The 21,721-nt window shown below is 42.2% G+C and overlaps 1 protein-coding gene across 1 annotated transcript in view; it reads left to right on the top strand.

Moving 5' to 3' along the window:
- Positions 1 to 2,144: 2,144 nt before the first annotated feature.
- Positions 2,145 to 21,721, top strand: part of rerea (arginine-glutamic acid dipeptide (RE) repeats a) — a 132,147-nt gene continuing 112,570 nt past the window's right edge. Inside the window, exon 1 of the mRNA XM_087781067.1 lies at positions 2,145 to 2,321. The gene's annotated coding sequence lies outside the window, so the exon portion shown is untranslated. The remainder of the gene's footprint in view (positions 2,322 to 21,721) is intronic.

The following is a 21,721-nucleotide window of genomic DNA, read 5'->3' as shown; positions in this document are numbered from 1 at the left end:
CACGTGTCCAAGTAAAAGTTATTGTTGTTTCAGACAAAAACTATGAAATAAAGTCATAATAATGTAATTATATCATAAAACAAATTGATAAAGTAATAAAAGGAAATAAAATTATGAAAAAATGTGATAATATCAAATAAATTGACATTAAATAATGTGACAATATCTTGAAATAAACCTGTAATAATATTAAATAATTTGATCAAATTAAAAAGATATAATTAAATAACTTAATAATAAATTGATATAATATATACGACAGTATCTAGAATAAGAAGAAAATGATAATCAAATAAAATGTGAAAATATGATGAAATATTGTAATAATATCGTGAAATAATGTAAAAATCAAATAAAGCATCTTTTCTCTGGTCGCTCTGAGCTTCCGTACAAGTAGTTCCAGAGATCAAAGAGTGATCAGGTGTCAATCAAGAGAAGAACGTCACCAGGATGACGGTGTGAAGAACCACGTGACGACATAAAGACATGAAAGTCTGTCAAAACAAACACAAACACAACGAATGAACGAAAGAAAGTATAAAAGATAAAAACTCAATAGTTTAAAATAAATAAAGAACAAGACAAGACTCGAGCTGCTGCACAAACAGGTACAACAACAACACAATAAGAGACACACAACACACAAGTGTCAAAACTATCGTAAATAAACGTGTATTTCACGGAGACGTCTTCTCTTTGTGTGACGTCACCAGGTTTTAACGTGTGTGAGCTACATGTACACACAAATACACACAAACCTCACATCATTGAAGTCTGTTCAGCGGCGCCACGGGGGGCCTGAGTCTGTGTCACGTGACCTTTTGTTGACAAATGACTGACAACAACCCTTAGATAGATTGACATGTGACGTCACGTCGGAATATTCTCAACATTTCCCATCATCCAATAGTGATGCAGCGTTTCTTTTGTTTGAATATGGCGCCCTCTGGTCGCCGGGTTGTGTCATTACATCAACCTGCTTTAATGCAGCGACATTATAGTTTAATTACATGTTTATAAAAACAATGATTCACTTCACGACAGCACGTGTTCCAGATGTTAAAGTTTAATTACATTAGTTACTCAGTGATGACACAACAAAAGTAGTTTTAAATAATTAGATTATTCTTCAACTATAGTTAACAACGCAACACAATAAACCTTTTATATGTTCACTATTAAAGGTAAGATAATTGAATTAAAAAAATATATATATATATTTTAATTCAATTATATTAGCCTATATATATATATATATATATATATATATATATATATATGAATTAAAATATATATATATATATATATATATTTTAATTCAATTATATTAGCCTATATATATATATATATATATATATATATATATATATATATATATAATTGTATTGTACTAAAGTAGGAAAACAACAGTAGTAGAAAAAAAGTTAATGAGAAAAAATATATGTATTTGACTTTTTGGCTGCTAATTTCTCATTGTATACTTTTATTTTCTTTTTCAACTGAGTTTTTTAACCAATATTTCATTCCAATGTTAGTAATAAATAAATAAATAATAATAAATAAAACAACAGATGAAACACAAACCCTGGAGTAGAACAAATGACCTTCTATTATCACTGAAGATACTTCACTCTGAAGATACTACTCAGTTTAATTAATAATCAGGTTAGGTAGAACTTTATTGATCCTCGGGAGGTCTCCTTCGGGAAATAGTTTTTTCCAATTAGACACAGCAATTTTTTCCAATTAGACACAGCAATACAGCAATTAAAAAAATAAAATAATAAAATAATAACAAGAACAAACAGAAACAAAGAGAAAGAACAAGATGATACAATCTAAATCTAAAGACTTAATTAATTTAAATAATAATTTAAATATTAAATAATTTAAGTAAAGAATATTACTAGTGATTATTAATTATTGATCCAACAAAACAGCCTGATATTTGTTCAATACTCTAAGGTTCAGGGAAACATGGATCACATCTCAAAATCAAAGTATAAATATTTATTGACAAGTTTTTGTCGTTTGATAGGAAGAAAGAAATCCCAGTTGTGTCCACTGAGGGGCGACATTTCACCAGGTGAACTTTGAGGACCCCCTAACTGTTCTCACCCCGACAAGAAGAAGAAGATGCTGTCATGCTGAGGGTCTCTCACCGTCTGAGCATCACAGCCTCGCTTCATCTCCTCATCGGTGGCATCGATGGTTTGTAAACACGGCTCGGCCACACGGTGACTGACACACCTGAGCTGCTGCTATTGTTGTGTCGCTGCCTCTCCTCCAGCAGCCACAGATGTTGTAGAAACACCTCCAAGGTAAGACTCACCTGCTCACCGTCGTCTCGCTTCATGTTCTGGAGCCTCAGAGAGTTTGAGAAGCGGCTGCGAGGCTCCTGTGAGGCTAATTTGCTTGTTAGCATCGGCTAGCTAGTTAGCCGCTGTTTGTTAGCGGCTAGCATGAGTGCTTAGCACTGATTGAAGGATGGGTTCAGTATCTGGGTCCAAACTGCTCGTTGACATCTGCTGGCGTCTTATCACCACATGCAGGATGAATCTCACTGTCGAATAGATCCGACAACATGTTCAATGTATACATTCTATAGTCTAATGTTTACGTTTAATCTACAATGACCCAGTGCTGGCTGCATGTTCCAGGAAGTAGTCGGTGCCCACTCAGCTATTGTCACTAGCATGTGAGCTAACAGTGCTAACTTGCTGTCTTTGTGTGTCACTTACTGAGCATCCTGTGCGAGTTTGGTTGGAGTTTCGACACCAAATGTGAAAAGATGTGAGGATCTGAGACGAAGATGGTGTTATTATGAGATGAATAAAAGCTTCTGTTGGCAGCAGAACATCTTGAGAGAGATGTAAACAATGTAAACTTTTAAATGTTGCACATAAACCACACAATGTTTACATGAACCTGTCAAGTTGACTGAGAATATATCCAGATATCAATGATATGACTTGATCCAACTTATCTTAAATTAACTTTTGTGCACTTTTACAATGTTTTACTTTTGTTTATTATCACTGGTCTGACGTCAAAGACTCGGCATCACATTCATATATTAAGACAAACCTGTAAAACAAACAGTTTAAATGTTAGCTATTAAGATTAAGATGATGGATTAGTTTTAAGACACTTATTTACACTATTTATAGCCCTTTAAAATAACAGCAGTTCATTTAAAACCTCAAAAGCTCACAATACATTTTTCATCTTCACAATATAGTTTTTTAAAGGAAGTTTTTATCCTGAAAGTTGAAAATATCTCAAGTTCATATTCATGCTTAAAGTGCATCTTATCGCCATTTTACTGTCAAATAAGGATATGACTTCACGATAAGTTCATCTGTAATTTATTAACTGCTCAAGCCTGTGGGGATTTACTAGCTATTTATTGAGCCTTGTTTCAACTCTCAACCGGGTTTAAGAGTGTGACTAATGTGTCTGATGGAGGACATGTGACGTCTCAGTTCCACCCAAGGTAAACATCCACAGCACTCTCCATGTTTCCTTCGCTGCCGTCTTCACGCTGCTCCGGGAGAAGCTCAGTGTTTTTAACTGGGATCATAATGAAAGGAAGCTGCTGTCGACGTACGTCTCGCTCGGTTATTTCAACTGCTGATTTGTTTTTCTTCTGCGACTGTGGCTCGTTTGTTTTGTGTCGTCTCGTCTTGGCTCAGCTCGCAGTAACAAATGGGTACAAGCAGCGTTCGAAGAATGTTGGAAGTTATTTTCAAACATTTTTCCTCTCAAAATAAAATGAAATATTATGTGTTAAGTGATAAATGATGTAGTGAAACATATTAGAGCCACATTGCATCATTTCTGGATACATTTCCTGGTTGGTCCTCAGAGGTCACAGCAGGTCAGCGCCTGTAGTTCTTACCGTGCTTGACTCAGTGGCGCTGAAGCAGCTTCGGTTTAAAATGACTTTGACTCACACCCACCGACACACCCCGACTATCGAGTGTTAATCTCGCCGAGTGTCTGAAGCAGCAGCCGAGGAATCGTAAGAGAAGTTTAATAACCCTGCTATTTTTCTTTCAACGACTGATGTGGCGGGCTAATGGCCGACGCTCAGGAGTGGCGAGGAGGTGTAAAAAGCCAGGATGGACGATGGGAAATAAATTCTGCTCTGACTTGTCTCCGACATGTTCATTCTTTATGAATGAAATGACCTCTTGTACGGCTCATCTCCATGGAAATGTTATGATTGGTGAATCCTCGTTTTGCCGGGCTCTCTGCGGTGCCGTAACCTGTCACTGGAGGAGACGGTTGCGAGTTTAAAGGAGGTATTTCACAGTTAAAAGAAGGTGATTCGGCTGATTTACTGACTTTATGCAGCGTTGGAAGTAAAGCAGGCCTTGCGTGGAAATGTTCGCTGCCAACAGCAACACAGGAACTCCGGGTCAATCAAACGTCTCGAACCCGAGTGTCGCCCCGATGTCTTGCTGTGACCGAACCATTGCTGAAGAGGTGCTGAGATGTTAGTCCAGACACCACTGCCCAAACACACACAGTAGCCACCAGGTGTGTAATGTCAAGAATGTGTTGATGCGTATCACGATACAGTGACAGGCTTTTCCTTGATTTTCTGGAACTCCTGTGTTGTTCTCAGTTTTATCTTGACCTTTAAAGTATTTACTTTATTAAATAGTGCTTTGATTGTTTAAGCGCTTTGTGACCCTGGTCTGGAAAAGCTTTATATAAATAAAAATTACTTACTTCTTACAACGATACAATGTATTGTGATATCTTGTGATACTGAAGGAACAAGGATGTATTGAGTTTATTTTAAAGAATTACGTTTCAGGAAAACTGTCCTAGCATAGTAAACACACACTGTTATTGTATTAGATTAGATTAGATACATTTTAATATGCTTATTTCAAACAGGAATGTATTTCACAAGAGAAGAAATTCAAGTGAAATCAAATTAATTTTTTCACATTAATTGTTCAGTAAAAGATAGAAACACTGCTGTTGAATATTGAAACAGTATTGTAAAGAATATTCAAGTGTATTGATATTTTCTTAGACCCTTTGTATCCATGTTCACGTAGATTAAGTCTGTGTGTACATAATAATGCCTATGTCAGAATAGAATAGAAAAACAAACACTAGTCTAAATAGAATTTAGATAGATATCTTTTATCTTTACATTCATGCAGGGAAAGTAGAGATTTGGAACTACAGTCTTGGATAAGAACCAGCAAGTGTGCTTCATAATCCTGCTGATGACATCATCTTGAACGACTCTTTCTCTCTTCACAACGTTGATCTGGGATTGAAGATATCGGGCGGTTACACAGTCCGATGATGGCTCCGAACAAAGGTGCGATGTTCTCTCAAAGAGCTCTTGATGGGCCAGTCAAGTGGCGTACATTCATTAAAAATAACAATCTGTCAGCAGCGCACATCAAGCCGCGCTTATTTGATTGTTTCATGCACGATGTTGTTCAGTTGCGCTGCCACGAGCTGCGTAATTGGCTGCAGCAGATCCTTGTGTTGTTGTAAGATGTTGGACTGACGTGCACCGGGCGCCCCGATACAATCCTGGCACCCCCCCCCCCCCCCCCTGACTGTTCCTGAAAGTCAGAGTAGGAAGATGTGGCGAGTCTTTTGTGTTCTCTGACAGCCTGGCGTCACATTTCATCAGAGGAGATCCAAGTTTCGGCTTCATATCTCCTCCCGGTTCCAACGAGGCCCGGCTCGGCGGTGGTGCCAGGAAAGATGGTATCAGCGAATGCTGCTGGTGTTAACAATATCCAGCTGTCTGAGGACATAATGCTGCGTGTGTTTGATGCACACGACGCGATGCTTCTCTCGGCCTCCGCCGACGTCTCTCGCTTCATCCCGAGTCTCTTCTGATGTTTACAGTTGACCTCGTGCCTGGGTTAGTGTTGTGTTGCTGCTTGTGAGTCACTGTACGAGTGTGTTGTGCAGCACAGAACCAGCCAGGTTGTGTTTCCGGAGCTGGAGGAAGTTATTTTGCCGGAGGAGAAGATCTGTGTCATATTTCTAGAACAACCACGATGAGAGTGTGCAGAGAATCCTTGTTGCAAACAGTCGCAGATGCAGATGCAACTTTTCTGTGGCTGTGTGTGAGAAACCGCATCGTGAGATTTGTGTGTTACATGTGTTTCTGTTGTTGTGTAGCATCTTATTTAATTGTTTCTTTCTAATGACCTGAGAACTGACTATGTGAAGATGTTTTTTAATCTATTATCGAGTTTAAATTACGGTAACAATATTTCAGTGAATACAGGTTTTAAATTCCTTCATCGCCAGCTGAGAATTTTATTATTTAGGTTGTTGTAAAAGTGTCGCCTTATTATTGAATACGTTGTTTATTTCCAACATGAAACAAACGACAACAAAATACAAAGAATAAAGCAGTGGCCAAAAATGTGTAGGTAGAAGTAAAACCTATAGACCTTTTTTTTACTAATCTATTAATATGTATATCATTTTAATTTAATGCACTATTTCAATAATCACCAAGGAATATTATTAATAATTGTTACACAGTAGGTATTGTAATAATAATTGATTGTTGTCTTAATAATGATTGTACATTTCTTTTGTATATCTTACGCTCAACAATACAGATATGTTAGTACTAGTGATGAATACAGTGATTTATAATCCAGTATTTATCTTGTTTGCACAGTGAACAGGTTCAGTACACAATGTTGAAAAGATGTTTTCATTAACCGTGTCAACTAGAATTCTGTGTTAAAGCGATCATTTATTTGAACTTTACCGTCACTTAGTCAAGCCTACATCGACCTGCTGGGTTTAAATAAAGAACAACAGTCAGCCATTTGCCACGGCGGCGAGAGGAAAGTGAAATGGTGTGCAATCAGCCGGCTGGCCCCCGAGGAGAGGGAGTGGAAGTGGGGGAGAGAGATGATGATGATGAGGAGAAGAGCTTTGTGGCGGAGTGTGTCAGTGTTGATTAGGTAAGATATCGCCTCATGTAATGACACGGCGTGGTGCTAGTGGTGCAGAAAGGCAAACAATGGATGCCAGTGTTTCCCTCTGTGCACCCCCTACAGCTGAGATGTTTGTTGAGACGTGGAATTCTTCCTCATCTTCAGACGAGTCAAGCCAGGAGGCTTTTTTTTTCTCTTTGTTTTTGTGGCGCAGATGAAAGAAAGGATGTGATTAAAGTGACGCAGCCCGATTGAGTCTGTGATGCTTCTGTCGGAGGCTTTTTGTGTCGCCGTCGACGCTGATGCGTTCAGGCTCACGTTTAACCTGCTTAGCTAAGCTATTCCCTCGTGTGACATTCAAGGACCAGTGCAGTGAAGTGAATCATAAATAAACAGACGATGATGAAACGCCCTGGTGGTGGGTTATGGTAATGTTGGAGATGAAGTTAATCATGTTTATTGAAGGTTGGTGAAGACTTCACACCAGATGACAAATAAATGACTTGCATCTCAACTACCGTAGCAACTCGTGCTATCAAGTGCTTACTCTCCTTGAGTAGCTACTGTTTAACGGTGTACGTTTTGTATTTGGCGCAGGACGTTGCTGGAGTAAAAGGTAGTAAATATTGGTAGAATAAAAATGTCACGGACAGAATCCAGCTTGAATAACATCTCAGAAAGAAAACCTAATGGAAGCCAGAAATAATAAAAACTCTCTTCACAGAAAGGTTTATAGTCTTTATCTCTCGGCTCGTTGGTTTTGTCAAGAGCTGAAATAATTGTATTATTTTAAATTTGATTGAATACACGGTTAGTTAGTCACAGATTGTGTGATCGTCTAAACTATAGATGGATACAGTCAGTTTTAATAACTTGATAGATATCAACTGTTTTCTTGGCCTATAATCTGTTTTTATTAAATGTAATCTTACATTTTTAACACAAACAATCTTTTGCTACCAACGATGAACTTCCTTTTGTTGCATTAAACCCAAAATAGTATTGTCTTTGTTTAAAAGATGGTAGATATTACATTATCAAAACCCTCGGTACCTCTTTATTCAGCTCGTATACATGTTTGATTCTAAACGGTCCTGCTTTATTTTACATTTTGCATGTGAACACGGAGCTGGACTCGTGTGTTTCTACTCCAGACTAACTTTAACTTGTGACGTCTCCATTATTCATTTGTATTCTCTTGACGTTCTTGTCAAAGCTGAAGCCAGACCAGGTGTGTTTCTTCCGATGGTTTCAGCTTCTTCTGTTGACATTCTGGCTCCGGCTGGACATTGATTAACGCTGGCGGTGAAACTACAGTTCACGCCTCGAGACTCTCCCCCTCCGTGGCCTCCGTGACTAATGCTCAGTCGTGTTGTGAATGTGCAGGACACCCGCTCCGGTTTCTGATCCATGACCATGTTTCAAAGAAGACCATAAGCTGTCATAGCCTTGAGGAAATAACCCGGTGACATTGTGGCACTCCTGCTCTCACAAAGCCTCCAGTGTTTGTCCTTGCTCACCCTTGCAGGCGCGACGCACCTCTTTAGCCGCTGATCCTCCAGTTAAGGTGCACGGACTAGACGGACTGGGTTTAAGGACGGGCCTGCATGTACCCCGGGTTCCGGCAGACGGCACAGAGAAAATGAGTTCTGAGGATTGGGTTTAGATTTGCCACTGTAGCACTTCCACTCTGATACACTCTCGCCAGCATCAGGGGAAGGCTGTCAGCGAGAGCGAGCGAAAACAGCGAGGCACAGCAGAGCTATCTAATAGATCAATTTGTAATAAATCTGTTGCCTCAAGCTGTTGTTGTTCAGCTTCTACTCAGTAAAAGGTGTCTGCGTTTCTCAGGCAAGAAAACGCTTGTCAGGCCGGCTACACAGCTTTCACAGAAACACGCCTTAAGCACAGTAAATTATTTTCTCTCGTCTTCAGTTTACATAGTTGAGACGCACGGCTCTCTTATCGGCTCGTTCCCTCGGTCAGAAAGGTTGCTTTATCAAGTGAGTGACAGCTCATCTCACCGCTATCGTCGTCCGTTATCTGAAGCCATCATTTATCAACATTGATTCTACTGTTGGCAAATGTTGTTCTTGGCCAGTGGGAGGTTAGCGTCGGATCAGAACCGTGCGCTCTATGTTATATTTATGACCACCACGGTGTGTTCTTTAACGCAACAAAAGACCAGAGCCCTGCGTGGACCCGCTGGGACTCGTCTCCTCCTCCTGCACCAGCAACCATATGGACCATACTAATTGTGTTTTATGCCGACCATTTTCCAGGATCCACCGGGGACTTGTGGGAGCGCCGGAGCTGTAATGTCACCAGCAGTGGGTCGCTTCATGAAAGAAACATTAGCGGGCGAGATGAGAGGACACGAGCGATGCACAGAGTCAACACAATTATTGATTTTTTTTTTAAGGAATAAAATCTATTTTCCTTTTCCATTTAGATTTCTGTGGCGGTTCCCTCGAACATAGAATATGCATTATTACTCTTGTGATAAATCACAGCAGGTGGCCTCAGGAGAGAAATGTACTTGCATCAGATTCACAAAGATGTTGTAATGTTTTTATTTTGCCGAAGCCTGTTTTATCCGAACACAAGCGTTGATGCTGGATATGAAAAGTGTGTGAAAAGGTTGATTCGACTACATTCCCGGTTGACAAGCCAAGTGTAGGAATAGAAAGCACACGTCTCGTAACATTTCTTGCAGCTTAATTGTCTTCTTGTCGATCTCAAAACTACGCTATAAAGTCACTCTTTCTTTGTTCAAGCAGATGCTTTTCTCCTCTTTTTGTCAGCGATGCTGCTGGCTGTAGATCCACTGAAACTGCTCTCACCGGCTTTGTTTTACGACTGCGCTGCCGAGGTTTAATGTTGAATATAAATGTGACATTGACGGTGTTTTGGGTCGTCCTTCACAGTGTGTGGATCGTGTCAAATCAGTGTATTTTCTAACATGCCTGTGATCCCCGATCATGAATAAAACGCCGCTCGTAGTGAACAAGATCCAACACTGGAGCGGAATGTTGGCTCAAGAGAGTGTGTGTGTGTTTGCAAGTGTGCGTTTCATTGTGTCGCCGCTAACAGTTTCTTGTAATTATTGAAATGGATGTTTGCTGCGGCGCTGTAAATCTGAAGAATCTCCCGTTAATAAAGCAGCAGAGGCAGACGAGTCGTTAGTCTGGGAAATAAAAGGCAATCAAGCCTCAGACATCCTGTTCCTTTTGCTAAAATGAAGCGGCAGAAAACCCTAATTAACTGTGGGGATGAGCTGCTCTTACAGCTCCTGGTGCTTCTGTGCCAGAGCTAGCTGCTAATGAAGACGCTCGGCTGGAGCCACTTTGCAACCTTTTGCTCTTCCTTCCAGCCCTCTATATCTGGCCGGGGTATTGTCTTCTCCCCCTTACCTTCGTCCTCGTCCCTGACAGATGGTTGTGACCAGTGCTGGAGGAGAAGAAGGTGTGTTGCCTGTAGAGGCACAGAGTGAGCAAGATGATGGTCTCTCTGACGGTTCTTGTTGAAGATGTAAAGCGAGAAGGAAAGCTTGAATCTTTCACCCTATTAGATCCATAGATTCTTTGTCAAATGACATATTAGACGGAATAGTGGGATCAGTCGGTTGAAGTCTCTTTTATCCTGGGAGTGGATTCATCGTCTCATATTTCAACATCATGTGCGGTTGATTTGTATGATTTAATTAATTCAGGGATGTCAATCAAATGTTTTATAAATCCTGATCCAAACACAAACAACTTAAGGTGCTATACACACACTATAAGTAATTGATTTCCTGCAATTATTGTGTTGTTTTCTTTTATTACCACATCGGTAAAAATAGTCTCCTCTGCAGATATAACACAAGATGATTCTGCTCATCTGTGCACACATCAAATATGATTGATAGTTTGAAACCGGAGCTCTCCTCAGCCACCTGCTTCCTACTATTTACCTGTGAATCCCTTCTGTCTGCTGGTGCTTTGTGTGAGGACGGCTGCAGAGTTCCCCTTCTGTCGCCTTCTCCTCTCTTTGTTATAGCAAGCAGCCCCCGAGCCTCCGGGGACAAACAGACAAACAGAAGACGGTGAGAGAGGTGAGGACCGGCCCCCTCGATTCTCCGTCTATCCGTCTCCCTGGCGAGCACTTTGCCAGACAAGTTTCCCGACACTCAAAAGCGGCAAATCGACTCAGTGTAGAATTCACTGTCACTTAACTAAGCTGGGGCAGAGCAGCGCACCAGGAGTCCAAATCCTGCTTTCCAGTCCCTCTAAGCGTTCTCTCAAATGAAATTTGAAGTCTTGGGCTCAGTAGAAAAATGCTAACTTGTTCTCCTTGATGACGTTAATTCACGATTCACTCTCACACTCACAGCTGTTGTAGGTTATGATGAGCTATTGTCTTTTTATCAGCGGTTATGCAGAAGATGGTGTCAATGTGGTGCTTATTACATGTCAGTTAACATGCAATAATGACATATGACGAGCAGCTCATGAATCTTCCTTCTATTCTATTCATGGTCACTTTCATTAACATCGTGACAACATTATAGATGGATGTCAGTATCACAAAATAACAATGATAAAAAATCCGATTGTAAACGTGTCTATACCTGATATTGAAGTGCACGTAGTTAGATCATTGTAAATGCACAGATGGACACAGATTTGTTCGTGTCGGAGACGAGACGAAGGCGACTTGAAAGACAAAGTACGGCTGCAGGTTAAAGAGAGAGATTTAAAGATAGAAGCTGATTTATTTGTGGTGCTTAAGAGGGAGCATAAATACACTTTACACATGCCGTAATAATAAGTCATTCATGAGGTATTTCATTGCTGCAGGATAAAATATGGACGTCTTATCGTGTTGGTGGCTGAAGACGACTGTTCTCGTCACAATAGATCCATCATCAGAATTACCCGAGACCCTTGAGAACCTGCTGCCCCTGCTCTCCTCTTTAACGCCCCATGAATGAAGCACTCGCCCCTTCCTGGATGAAACTAGCTTTCATCTCAAACGCACACATTGTGCTCTTGCCTCTCGCAGCCGACTCTTCCCCCTGGTTTTTGTCTCGCCACTGCAGCTGCTGCTGTGAAAAGGATGACAACCGGCAGTGAAAAGGAAAAAGGGGACATGTTGTCTTCCTCCCCTGACTCCTTTTCTTTCTCCACCCTTCAAACAGACACACTGCTGCCTGCGTTACACACACCTTGTGTCTCCGTGTGATAACATATGAAGGGAGTCAGTGGAACGTTGTGTGTGGATTAAAGATGCATTTAAGGTGGGGGTCCGTCTTGGACCGGCTTTGTTCGTGAGCTCTCGGGAGGGATTGGCAGACGTGTCCTAATTGTTTGTGACAAGTGTAATGAGAAACAATAATGTGTGAACACTGGACCCTGGAGATTGCAATCTGGTGCGTAGGGGACGACTGTCCAAGAGATGCGTGACCACATCTGTTTGTCTCTCCAGCGTTTAGATGGAGGTGACCTCCTGCCCACTCACCGGTCGCCCCGTTTCTGATCCTCCCAACGATCCCTGAAAACCTCCCCGACGTCTTGAATGAATCCTCCAGTGTGCGAGCGTGTTTGACTCTGGTACTTGTTTTCGGCAAATCTCTGCAGCGCCACCTGATTTGACTTGGTAATGGGGCATTGATGGGTCTCCAGGGGAAATGGGGAGAAGGAGCAGAACCAACAAATGGTATTGCTGTCATTTGTGCAGGCCTGTGGTGGCCCAGGGTTGTTATGACGCATGGAAAGTGAATAATTCACACACATCATGAACCTTTAACATCATTTGTTTTGAGCACAACACTGTATTTCATGTTACAAGTCCATAAAAAGGTAGTTTTTCAACCAGTGTTGCTGTGCAATTACTCGACCAGGAAAAATCTTTAATAAACCTTTAGAAAGACAGACGTGTAGAACTTGTGAACATCTAAAGGAGAAACTAGCTTAGTAAGACAAAATTAAATCCACAACAACGGATACATTCCTAAGAAATGGCAACTAATGGTTAAATTGGATTTTAGGTGATTAAAAATGTGCTGAAAGGTGAAATAAAATGAATTGTAAATATTGCATAAATGTATTTATCAATCGAGCCCAGTACATGTCTGCTCTCTCTCCATGTGCTTCCCCTAAGAGGCAGAAAGAAACAAAGTGGATTTGTATTTTCCTCCACCGCACTGAGAAGCAGATTTTTCTCTCCAGCACGGCAGATTATTTACATCTTTAGCAGAGCTCATTGCTCACTGAATATTGAGTTCAGTGTGCAGCACGTAAGAAGCCGAGCCAGCAGTTGTAGGGAAGATAAAAGCAGCCACTCTGTTATTTGAAGCACATTTCTGCTGTTGATGTAGCCACTAACCTAATAATTCATTGTGCCCAGTTTCTATCACTCAGCGCACTCCCACACACACACACACACACACACATACACTCACAAACACAAATTTCCCTGGACAGTGGTGGGAGGAGGGGGTCTATTAATATAAAACAAGTGATTCAAAGATGAAACGCTGGTCTCTCTGCAGCCTCAACAGATGATTGTGTTGCTAACAAAAAGCCGGGTCTGCCTCCTGCACCCATCACTCTCTCTCTCCCCCTCTTTCTCCCTCTTTCTCCCTCTTTCTCCCTCTCTCCCTCTCTCTCTGGTCCGGGCATCTTGTTGGTCTTATCACTCCAGCTAGTGCCGCAATTAATATTAATGTGCTCTAAAGTACGCTCCAGCAGTCCTGCCGGTGTTGTGTGTCTGTGTGAGTGACTCGGGAGGAAGAGGGCAATAATTCGCCGGCGATAAGAATCTGGGCAGGATATGACAGTCGTCATGTCAGCTGTCGCAGAACTGAATGTGGATCAAGACAATGCGGCTGAATAGCAACTAAGCTGGAGGTGTGAGCAGCTCCCAGCATCCTCAGCAGCCCAGGCTGGAAACCTTCTATTTATTTAGTCATGTCGTAATAATGCTTGACCTTTTTCCAAGTGCATGGTCCGACCTTTAGTACCTCCCTGCTTTGCATGTGTGTGTGTGGGTGTGTGTGTTCTCTCACTGAGGGATGGAAACAAGCTCGTTCTTTGCAGGGAGCGTCACGCTCTGCCAACTGCAGGAGTGGATTGTTCCAAATTAGTATGCATTAGATGGTTAGTGCAGAGCATTTAATTATGTGAGATGGCTCTGAACTGTCTATGTTATGATTAGCTCAACACGTTACAACCGTAATCGCTTCTTTTTTCACACAGCTGGAGGAGAGGAAAAGGTAAAGGGGAGGAAAACGGAGGGTGGTGCAGGCGTTTGTGTCACTATATAAACTATATGTGTTGAGTTGAGTCCTTCAGGTGTGGACAGGATCATGCATTAATAATCAACGATCAAATGCTCTTCACTCAATAATGAATCACCAACTGGTTCTGTTGTACAGATAAATTGTTTATAAATTAATAAAATACAAAACAACAAATGGTTGTAAGCGATAGTGTTTCAGAAAATGAGGTTAACTGTAACAACTGCTTAACTGACTGTTACATTTGAACTGTTTAAACACATCGTCGTCGAGTGCAAACGTTACCATCATGATAAACTACACACACACTTGTCATTATGAAATTGAAAGCTAGTCAGTAGTTAAAGACGGTCACTGTGGAATTTAAAATAGATTAAAAAATCATTTGAGGAAGACATTTTTTATTTTTTATTTGCTTTGCTTTTTCTCTTTGTTTCCCTGTTAAAAACCAGGGAGAACTTCCTGACTGAGATTGACATTCAGTCAACAAAGAGCGTATTTTATGCATCAAACATGATCGTATCATGTTGAGATACTTCATCTGCTGCGTCAAGAATGCATCTCTGATGTTTATAAGCAGTCAGGGTTTTGATTGAACCAAATATGACATAAACAAAGGCCGGTCGTACTTCTTTGGCTGATGTATTGCTGTCCTCTAAATGTGTTCCTCCTTATTTTCACTGAGCTGCGTTCACTGAACAGCCTTTTTAATCTCTGGCACAAGTGGCAGAGTCGGAGCCAAGCTGCCATTCAGCCATCGAGCCAGGCAGCGGTGGCTGCTGTGGAGCCCCACGAGCTCCCCAGAGGAGCCCATTATACAGGAAAGATATCAAACCATGAATCATTTACGCCAGTCCTCCCTCCTTTCTCCTGCCTCTGCATGCATCGACGCCGGCCGCCCGCCTCTCTCTATCTGCATCTTTAATGACTGATTATTGCACGGCATAAACACGGGCTGCAATAATTACGCCAGTATTGATTTGCTGCTTGTTGACTGCGCAGAGGGACAAAATGGTTTGCCCTCATCAAGGAGGAAGGAGAAATGAGTGTAGAAATAGTAGACGGTGATTTATTTAGGTGTCATTTGAGCGGGCGAGGAGGCTGGAAACACATCTGGGCGCGGTTTGTTCTGCAGCGTGCCGTCAGGACCCGGTTGTGTTTGTGTGTTTTGTGTAAAAGGTGGCGGGGCACGGCAGGTTAATGTGCTGGAAAAGAGTGATTTAGGTCAGTGGTCGCGTCTGCATCTGTCACTCTGACAAGCCGCCGCTTTAGCCGCCGTTGTCAGGCTGAATAACGGAGACGAGTGAGCGACTCTTTCAAACGGAGGGAAAACCCGAGTGTGATTTGACGCTGCGGTGAAACAAGCAGCCGTTTAGTGTCGGCATAACCAGCCTCACCTCTTTACTGAGCATCCCCTCGCTTTAAGCTTCTGCAAATAAGTGAACATCTCCTTATCCTCGCCTTCCATCTGAGTCAGTCTGCTGTCACATCTCCACGTCTCTTTACATTTGTCTGCCTTGATTGTACCGCCCCCGCCTCCTCGCTGCTTTGTCTGCCTAAATGGAATAGATGAGAAAATGTTTTTTTTAACATTCAAATGATGGCAGAGCTGCACTCTAACTACACTTCTATCACAGCAGCACAGTATCATAACAATCCCAAATGATATTGAAGCTCCTACATTTGCAGGAATATTCAGTCTGATCGCTCTCGACTGCTTACACTGCATCAAATATAAATGAATATGTCATTTCAGCTTTAATTGCTCTTACTTTGTTCTAAGTGGAGCCATTTTGGTTGTTTTGTCTGGCGAGACATTCATAAAAAGAAGATACAAATATGCTGTGATTAACAAAAGTAATATAACCATCGAGTGCTTCAAAAATATTGAGTGCAAAACAACAATTATCTTTCAGCAAAAACCTCCTCTGAGCTCTCCAGCGTTTCCCTATTGTCAGCAGTGGTGATGTCACATCTAATATGTTGTAAATATTCACCACTGGTCCGTCTCCTAATCAGCCCGAGCATATTCATTGTCCACCAATTGCATTCCTCTTGACCTCCCAGATGGAGGTAGAACTGCAGAGGCTCTCTCTAGCGCCACCTCAATTACTGCAGTGGTGGCGGCGACGAAGAAGAATACGAGCTCAGATGAAAATGGCTGATTGATGAGGACACACATGGCTCGTAATTGGATTATAAGAAAGCGTGTTAATGGTGCTCGGGGCGTCACTGTGCAGCAGGATTCCAAACATTTGACCGTGCACGGAGAGACTCCCTCCATCTGCACGACAAAAGCACAACCCATGAGCGAAATAGCCTTAGTTGGGTTGTTGCAGGGTGTGTCTGTGTGATGGAGTCGATGTGTGCTGCCATTGATTGGTCTGCGTTTCCCACTGACAGCTGTGTGTTCAGAACAATACGCCGTCTATTTCCAAAGCAGCCGTCCTGTTTCAGTTCAACACACATGTCTTTTGTTGCATTTTCAATGTCTTCTGAGCCATGTCACATTTTTTTCCCTTCATGGTGAAATAGAAAAATAATGATCTAGTGGAGTGACAGTAGTAATAAGCGGTGACATAATATTTAATTCTAACTGTTTTTCCCCCGGAGATGATCTAACCACAGGAAAGGTCTGGGCACGTAAGTCTCTTTTATTTGTGCTGCTCTGACATTGTGTTGTTGCCTGCATGAGTGGGACAGTACCGCCTACAGCCTGAAGGGGCGCTGTCTCCTTCGCTCTCCTCTCAGCTGCTGCACCGAGAGCCTCCCATTCTCCTCTCCCTCGCCTCTGCTGGCAGTTTATTAAAGGCAATACTAGCTTCTGCTCACACCCCGGCGTTTGATTTCGACAGCAGCCGGAGCTGTCATGGCAGATAAAAAGTCTGCAGGTCCTGGAATTATAGAGCTCGCAGCATCTGTATTTACTGCGTCATTCTGCCGCTGACAAGAGGGAGAGGAGGAGGAGAAAATGGAGGACAGGCTACTGCATTCATGTGTCTTTACATTGACACGTTTCATCAGGGAAAGAGGTGGACAGACGGTCTGCAGCCGAGCCATCAGTCAGAGCGCCTGTCCGGCCTCACTAATACTGGCTCATAAAAGCTGACAAAGAAGCTCTTATGACGGCTGTCAGTGTCTCTTTTTATCATGGATGGAAAGTGTCAACACCTTATACAGCAACTTAGCAGCCTGTTTGCTATACTGACACACACATCTTGACATGATCTTATTTGAAAACCTTTAGACATGGTAAAAATACCCTTCTTAGCACATTTAAGACCTGTAACGTTTATTCCTAGAGGACATGGGTGATGAAAAGATGATTGTTGTTCCCCTTCTTTATACTTACACTTGTGTTCTCTTTAATTCACTTAAGAGGGATGGATTCTGTTCCTCTTTAGATCTGACCCAACAAGAGATTTATTATTATTTCTCCTGGACCTGCAGTGATCCATTAATAATGCTGAACCTAAGCCGATGTGTCCTACAGTCTCGTATCTCCTGCTCTGGACCAGGGTTTGTTAAATGAGCTGGTGTGGGTTGAAGTGTCCGGGCGTCTGCTTCGTTCAGCCTGTGGTGACAGCAGGACTAATGTATTCTTGTGAGAGGCAGAGCTTTACCTTTGCTTAATTGAGAGGAAAGTCCCTGGACACCTGCTTAGCCACGCCGGGCCGGCACCGCGGCCAGACTCGCGCCTGGAGCTGCTGAACCCTGACTGGGAAATAACACAACCCAGGACCACCCAGGGACCAGGAGGGGCAGAAATGATTTAATAATGTTGATGAGATATTACGCCGACCTGACACCCCCCCGCCCTCCTCTTCTTCTAGTGTTTGTGCGCCTGCAGGTGTGTTCGGGCTGCTAAATATTTCAAGCCGTAAAGACGAGACTCTTAAACAAGCACAGGAGTCATCAGGGGCCAGAAATCACGGTCTTGACATGGATTGTGTAGCAGGGTTGTAATTGGCTGACACCAGAATATTGTGTGGATCTTTGTCTCAATGTTGTGAGGCTGGTTCACACCGCGCTTCAGACAGTTGACGTGTAGCCTTGTAGACAAGTTGATCTCCCTCCATGTTTGTTTTTTAGCTTGAGCTGTCAACCCCATCATATCCAGACTGATGGAATCTGGAAACATCCCGCCGGGATTTTTAATTGTCCCACGCCTCTGGGTTGGCTGCAGGCGGGATGTGCAGCACTTGAATGGTTTCTCTCCGGGGTGTCAGGGGTGCAGAGGCAGAGGTGGGGAGCCAGGTAGTGGGAAGTGAAATCACTCCGAGGGAGAGAGATTTCTAGAAGTGCAGAGCTCGCAGGAGGCGTTTAGCTTTCTGCTGCAGCCTTCCCTCGCTCGTATTATCCTGCTATTATGAGACGTTACATTAACACGCTCGCTGCGAGGGGTCCGTGGAAGAGACACCGTGTGGTTGAGATTTATTTCACACCTCGGTGTGTGTTTACCTGCAGGTGTCACCTGGTGTGTGATAAAACCATTGGATCACAGGTGGAGCTCGTCACGTGACTGATAAGATTGTGATTTACACTTTTATTTTATTAAGCCACAGCTTGGTTAACATGTGGTCAAATGATAAATGTTTGATAATCCTCATGTGGTTTGAATGTTTATGATGCATCATATACGCTTTATGTGCATCCAGTTAGCTGAGTCAGACGCTGAAGTCAGCATGAATCTATTTACTCGTGTTTTATCATTTTTATATTCATGCTGTAAATCACAAACTCTTTATTTCAAATAGTTTTTGTATTTTCTTCTTCACTTTTATGACAAGTTAATTAAACCCAATTAAAGTAAGTAAGTAAGTAATTTATATTTGTATAGCGCTTTTCTAGACCAGGGTCTAAAGGTTAATAAAACGAAGACAAAAGCTCGTAACACAAGCACATGCATATATGTGTTCTAGAGCTAATTTACTTAACTGTTTACTAAAGACTAGTTCACTTGGAATGTAAACAAAAGCCATTTGATGTATTTTAAAGATAAAATGTTCATTAATATCAGAAATAGTTATACGTATTAAAATGAGTTATATGTAAATGTTATTGTCATTGTTATTTATCATCGCTAGTTAAATTCTAAAAATAACATTAACATGTTTGTTAAATGATGACGGTGATATTAATTCCCCTTTGTTCATATTGACACTAATATAATAATAAAACTATCTTTAGGCTTGTGTCTATTCCCAGATTACCTTCCACTACTTTTCTCTTTTTCCTCATTTTTTTCATCCCTACTTTATTTCCGGCGCCTCACAACAGTCACTGTATATAAAACATCCCAGAGGAACTTGAATCGTCCTTGAAATGGACCGTTCCCTAATGTGGACAATTATTCCTGCTCTCGAAACTGAACAATGTGTTCTTTTGGAAAGAGGTTTCTGCAAATGTATTAACAGCAAAAGTTCATCGTTGTCAGTGTTTAAAAGTCACGAGAATGCTTCGCCAACAAGTGTTGTGTTTTTAAAAGGACAAGAATAAATCCATCTTACCTCAGACTCTGAGCGTCAACAAGAAGTTACAGACCCTGTGATGCTAAATCAAAACGGCTCGATTGAATCAAAAACTTCAAACAAATGTACGGTTAAGGGTTTGTAGTAAATCCAGACCTGGTTATTGAGCCGTTCTTTTATCTCGTAAATAAATAACGTGTTGTACAGATAAGGGGAGGCTGAGGCAGTTTTTTGGGGGTCTTTTGTCTCCCCATGATTCTGGCTCGGAGACAGAAACACGGGTCAGAGGCTGTGAAAACAGCCTGCAGGCGGCGACACTGAAGGTCTACCTGCTGTTACCTGGAGATGCTTCCCAGCGGCTGCTGCATCTTCCTCGCAGCTGCTGCAGGTCGCTAAGATGGAGAGGGTCCATTATACCTCTGGCTCTTCAGTCCCCGTGGACCCCCGCGTGAACACACACACCCTCACACATGCACAGAGTTTTGCAACTTTAATCTGTTGCATTAGCTCTGATGATGTCACTGAGGTCTGAAGGTCAGAGAGATGGTGACGGAGCAGGTCGGTGATGGAGCTCAATGCTTTCAATACACACACCTTCACCCCCCGCTGTCTGCACAAACGTAGCATTGCTGAGAGCACACAGCCATTTTGTTGCACCTTAAGGCACTCATGCTCTCCCCCTCCTCCCTCGCTCCTCCCTCCTCCCTCCTCCCCCCGCACGAGGAAAAGATGAGGTGGTGCCATTAAATGAATTTGCTGTTATTTCCCCGGGCTCTTAGCTGAAGATGTCAAACCTCAGCCAGCGTGGAAGCCAAGGATGTCTGTCGTCTCTCACACACACACACACACACACACACTCACATGATCAGCTTTCATGCATCTCTGTAATTTATCCAATTTCTTGGGCATGTGATGCACGGACGGGTCTTGAACTGGAAGCTGATGCGTTTGCCGTAGGTCGTTGTAAAAGCACACAATTGAATCATTTAAAACCATAAACACTGCACTAACGTTTCTCTAATTGAATTGTGCACGTTATTAGAGACATGAGTTAAAACTAGCTTGTTGACAAAGAAGCACCAATGTGGGGGAAATGTTAATGTATAGTTTGGTTTTTAAACTTTATCAGCGTCACAGTGTAAATGAGGAGTGAAGTGACTGATGTACTCTGAGTCAGGGTTTGTGTAGTACTGTAATACACATGTATTTTCCAAGCCATTACAGACTTGTTAGATGATGATGATGATGATGAGAATTATAACCGCTTCTTTGTTATTTCTGAATCTTGCTTGTGTTGTTGAAATGTCATTCACATAATTCTATTTATTTTTAAAGTGAGGAATAATCTCTTCTGCTAAGAGGACATGATGAAGACCTTGTTGGTAGAAATAACCACGAGACTTGAGTTTTTAAAATGGAAATGTGGAAAGAAAAATGTTTCCAACAAGAAGTTGCAGCTGCTCATCACAACAGGTTCTCTGTTGACTAGAATCCATCCCATAATTCCTTCTAAATGATAGAGGTTTTACTGTTCCATTTATTTTTCAAATCTCTTTTAGGCTTTTGAGTATTTGTGTTGTATCCCTCACAACACAACCCGGGGTCAGAGTAAATCAAGTTAATAATTCTCAGTTGAGTGTTTCTGTGTGAAGATGTGTCGATGTTTCATGTCGTCCTCCGAACAAAGCCGTCTTTCTCCCTCTTCCCATGATCTGTGTCGAGGCGTCTGAACTGAACTGTGAGTTGACTGTGCAACACTAGTCCGTGTTGAACGTTCTCGACATTTCCTCTCAGTCACACGTCTGTGCTGCAGACGAGAGCGACTCTCTCCCGGTGATTTGTCACAGTTCCCCATCATTTCACACATATACTCTCCCTCGCCCGCCCCTAAATCGTTGCTTTACATGTGGGGCGCCCCCTCTCGCTGGGGTTTTGATACTTCATAACGGCGGGAGGAAATTGAGCTGACCTTGAGGCTGCCGGGATCTTTTTCTAATGCTGATGCATGGAGCCGC

The sequence above is a fragment of the Callionymus lyra genome, chromosome 19 (genome assembly GCF_982586985.1).
Source record: "Callionymus lyra chromosome 19, fCalLyr1.hap1.1, whole genome shotgun sequence".
Lineage (NCBI taxonomy): Eukaryota > Metazoa > Chordata > Actinopteri > Syngnathiformes > Callionymidae > Callionymus > Callionymus lyra.
Note: the sequence above shows the minus strand (reverse complement) of the source record. Positions and strands in the feature narration are given on the sequence as shown.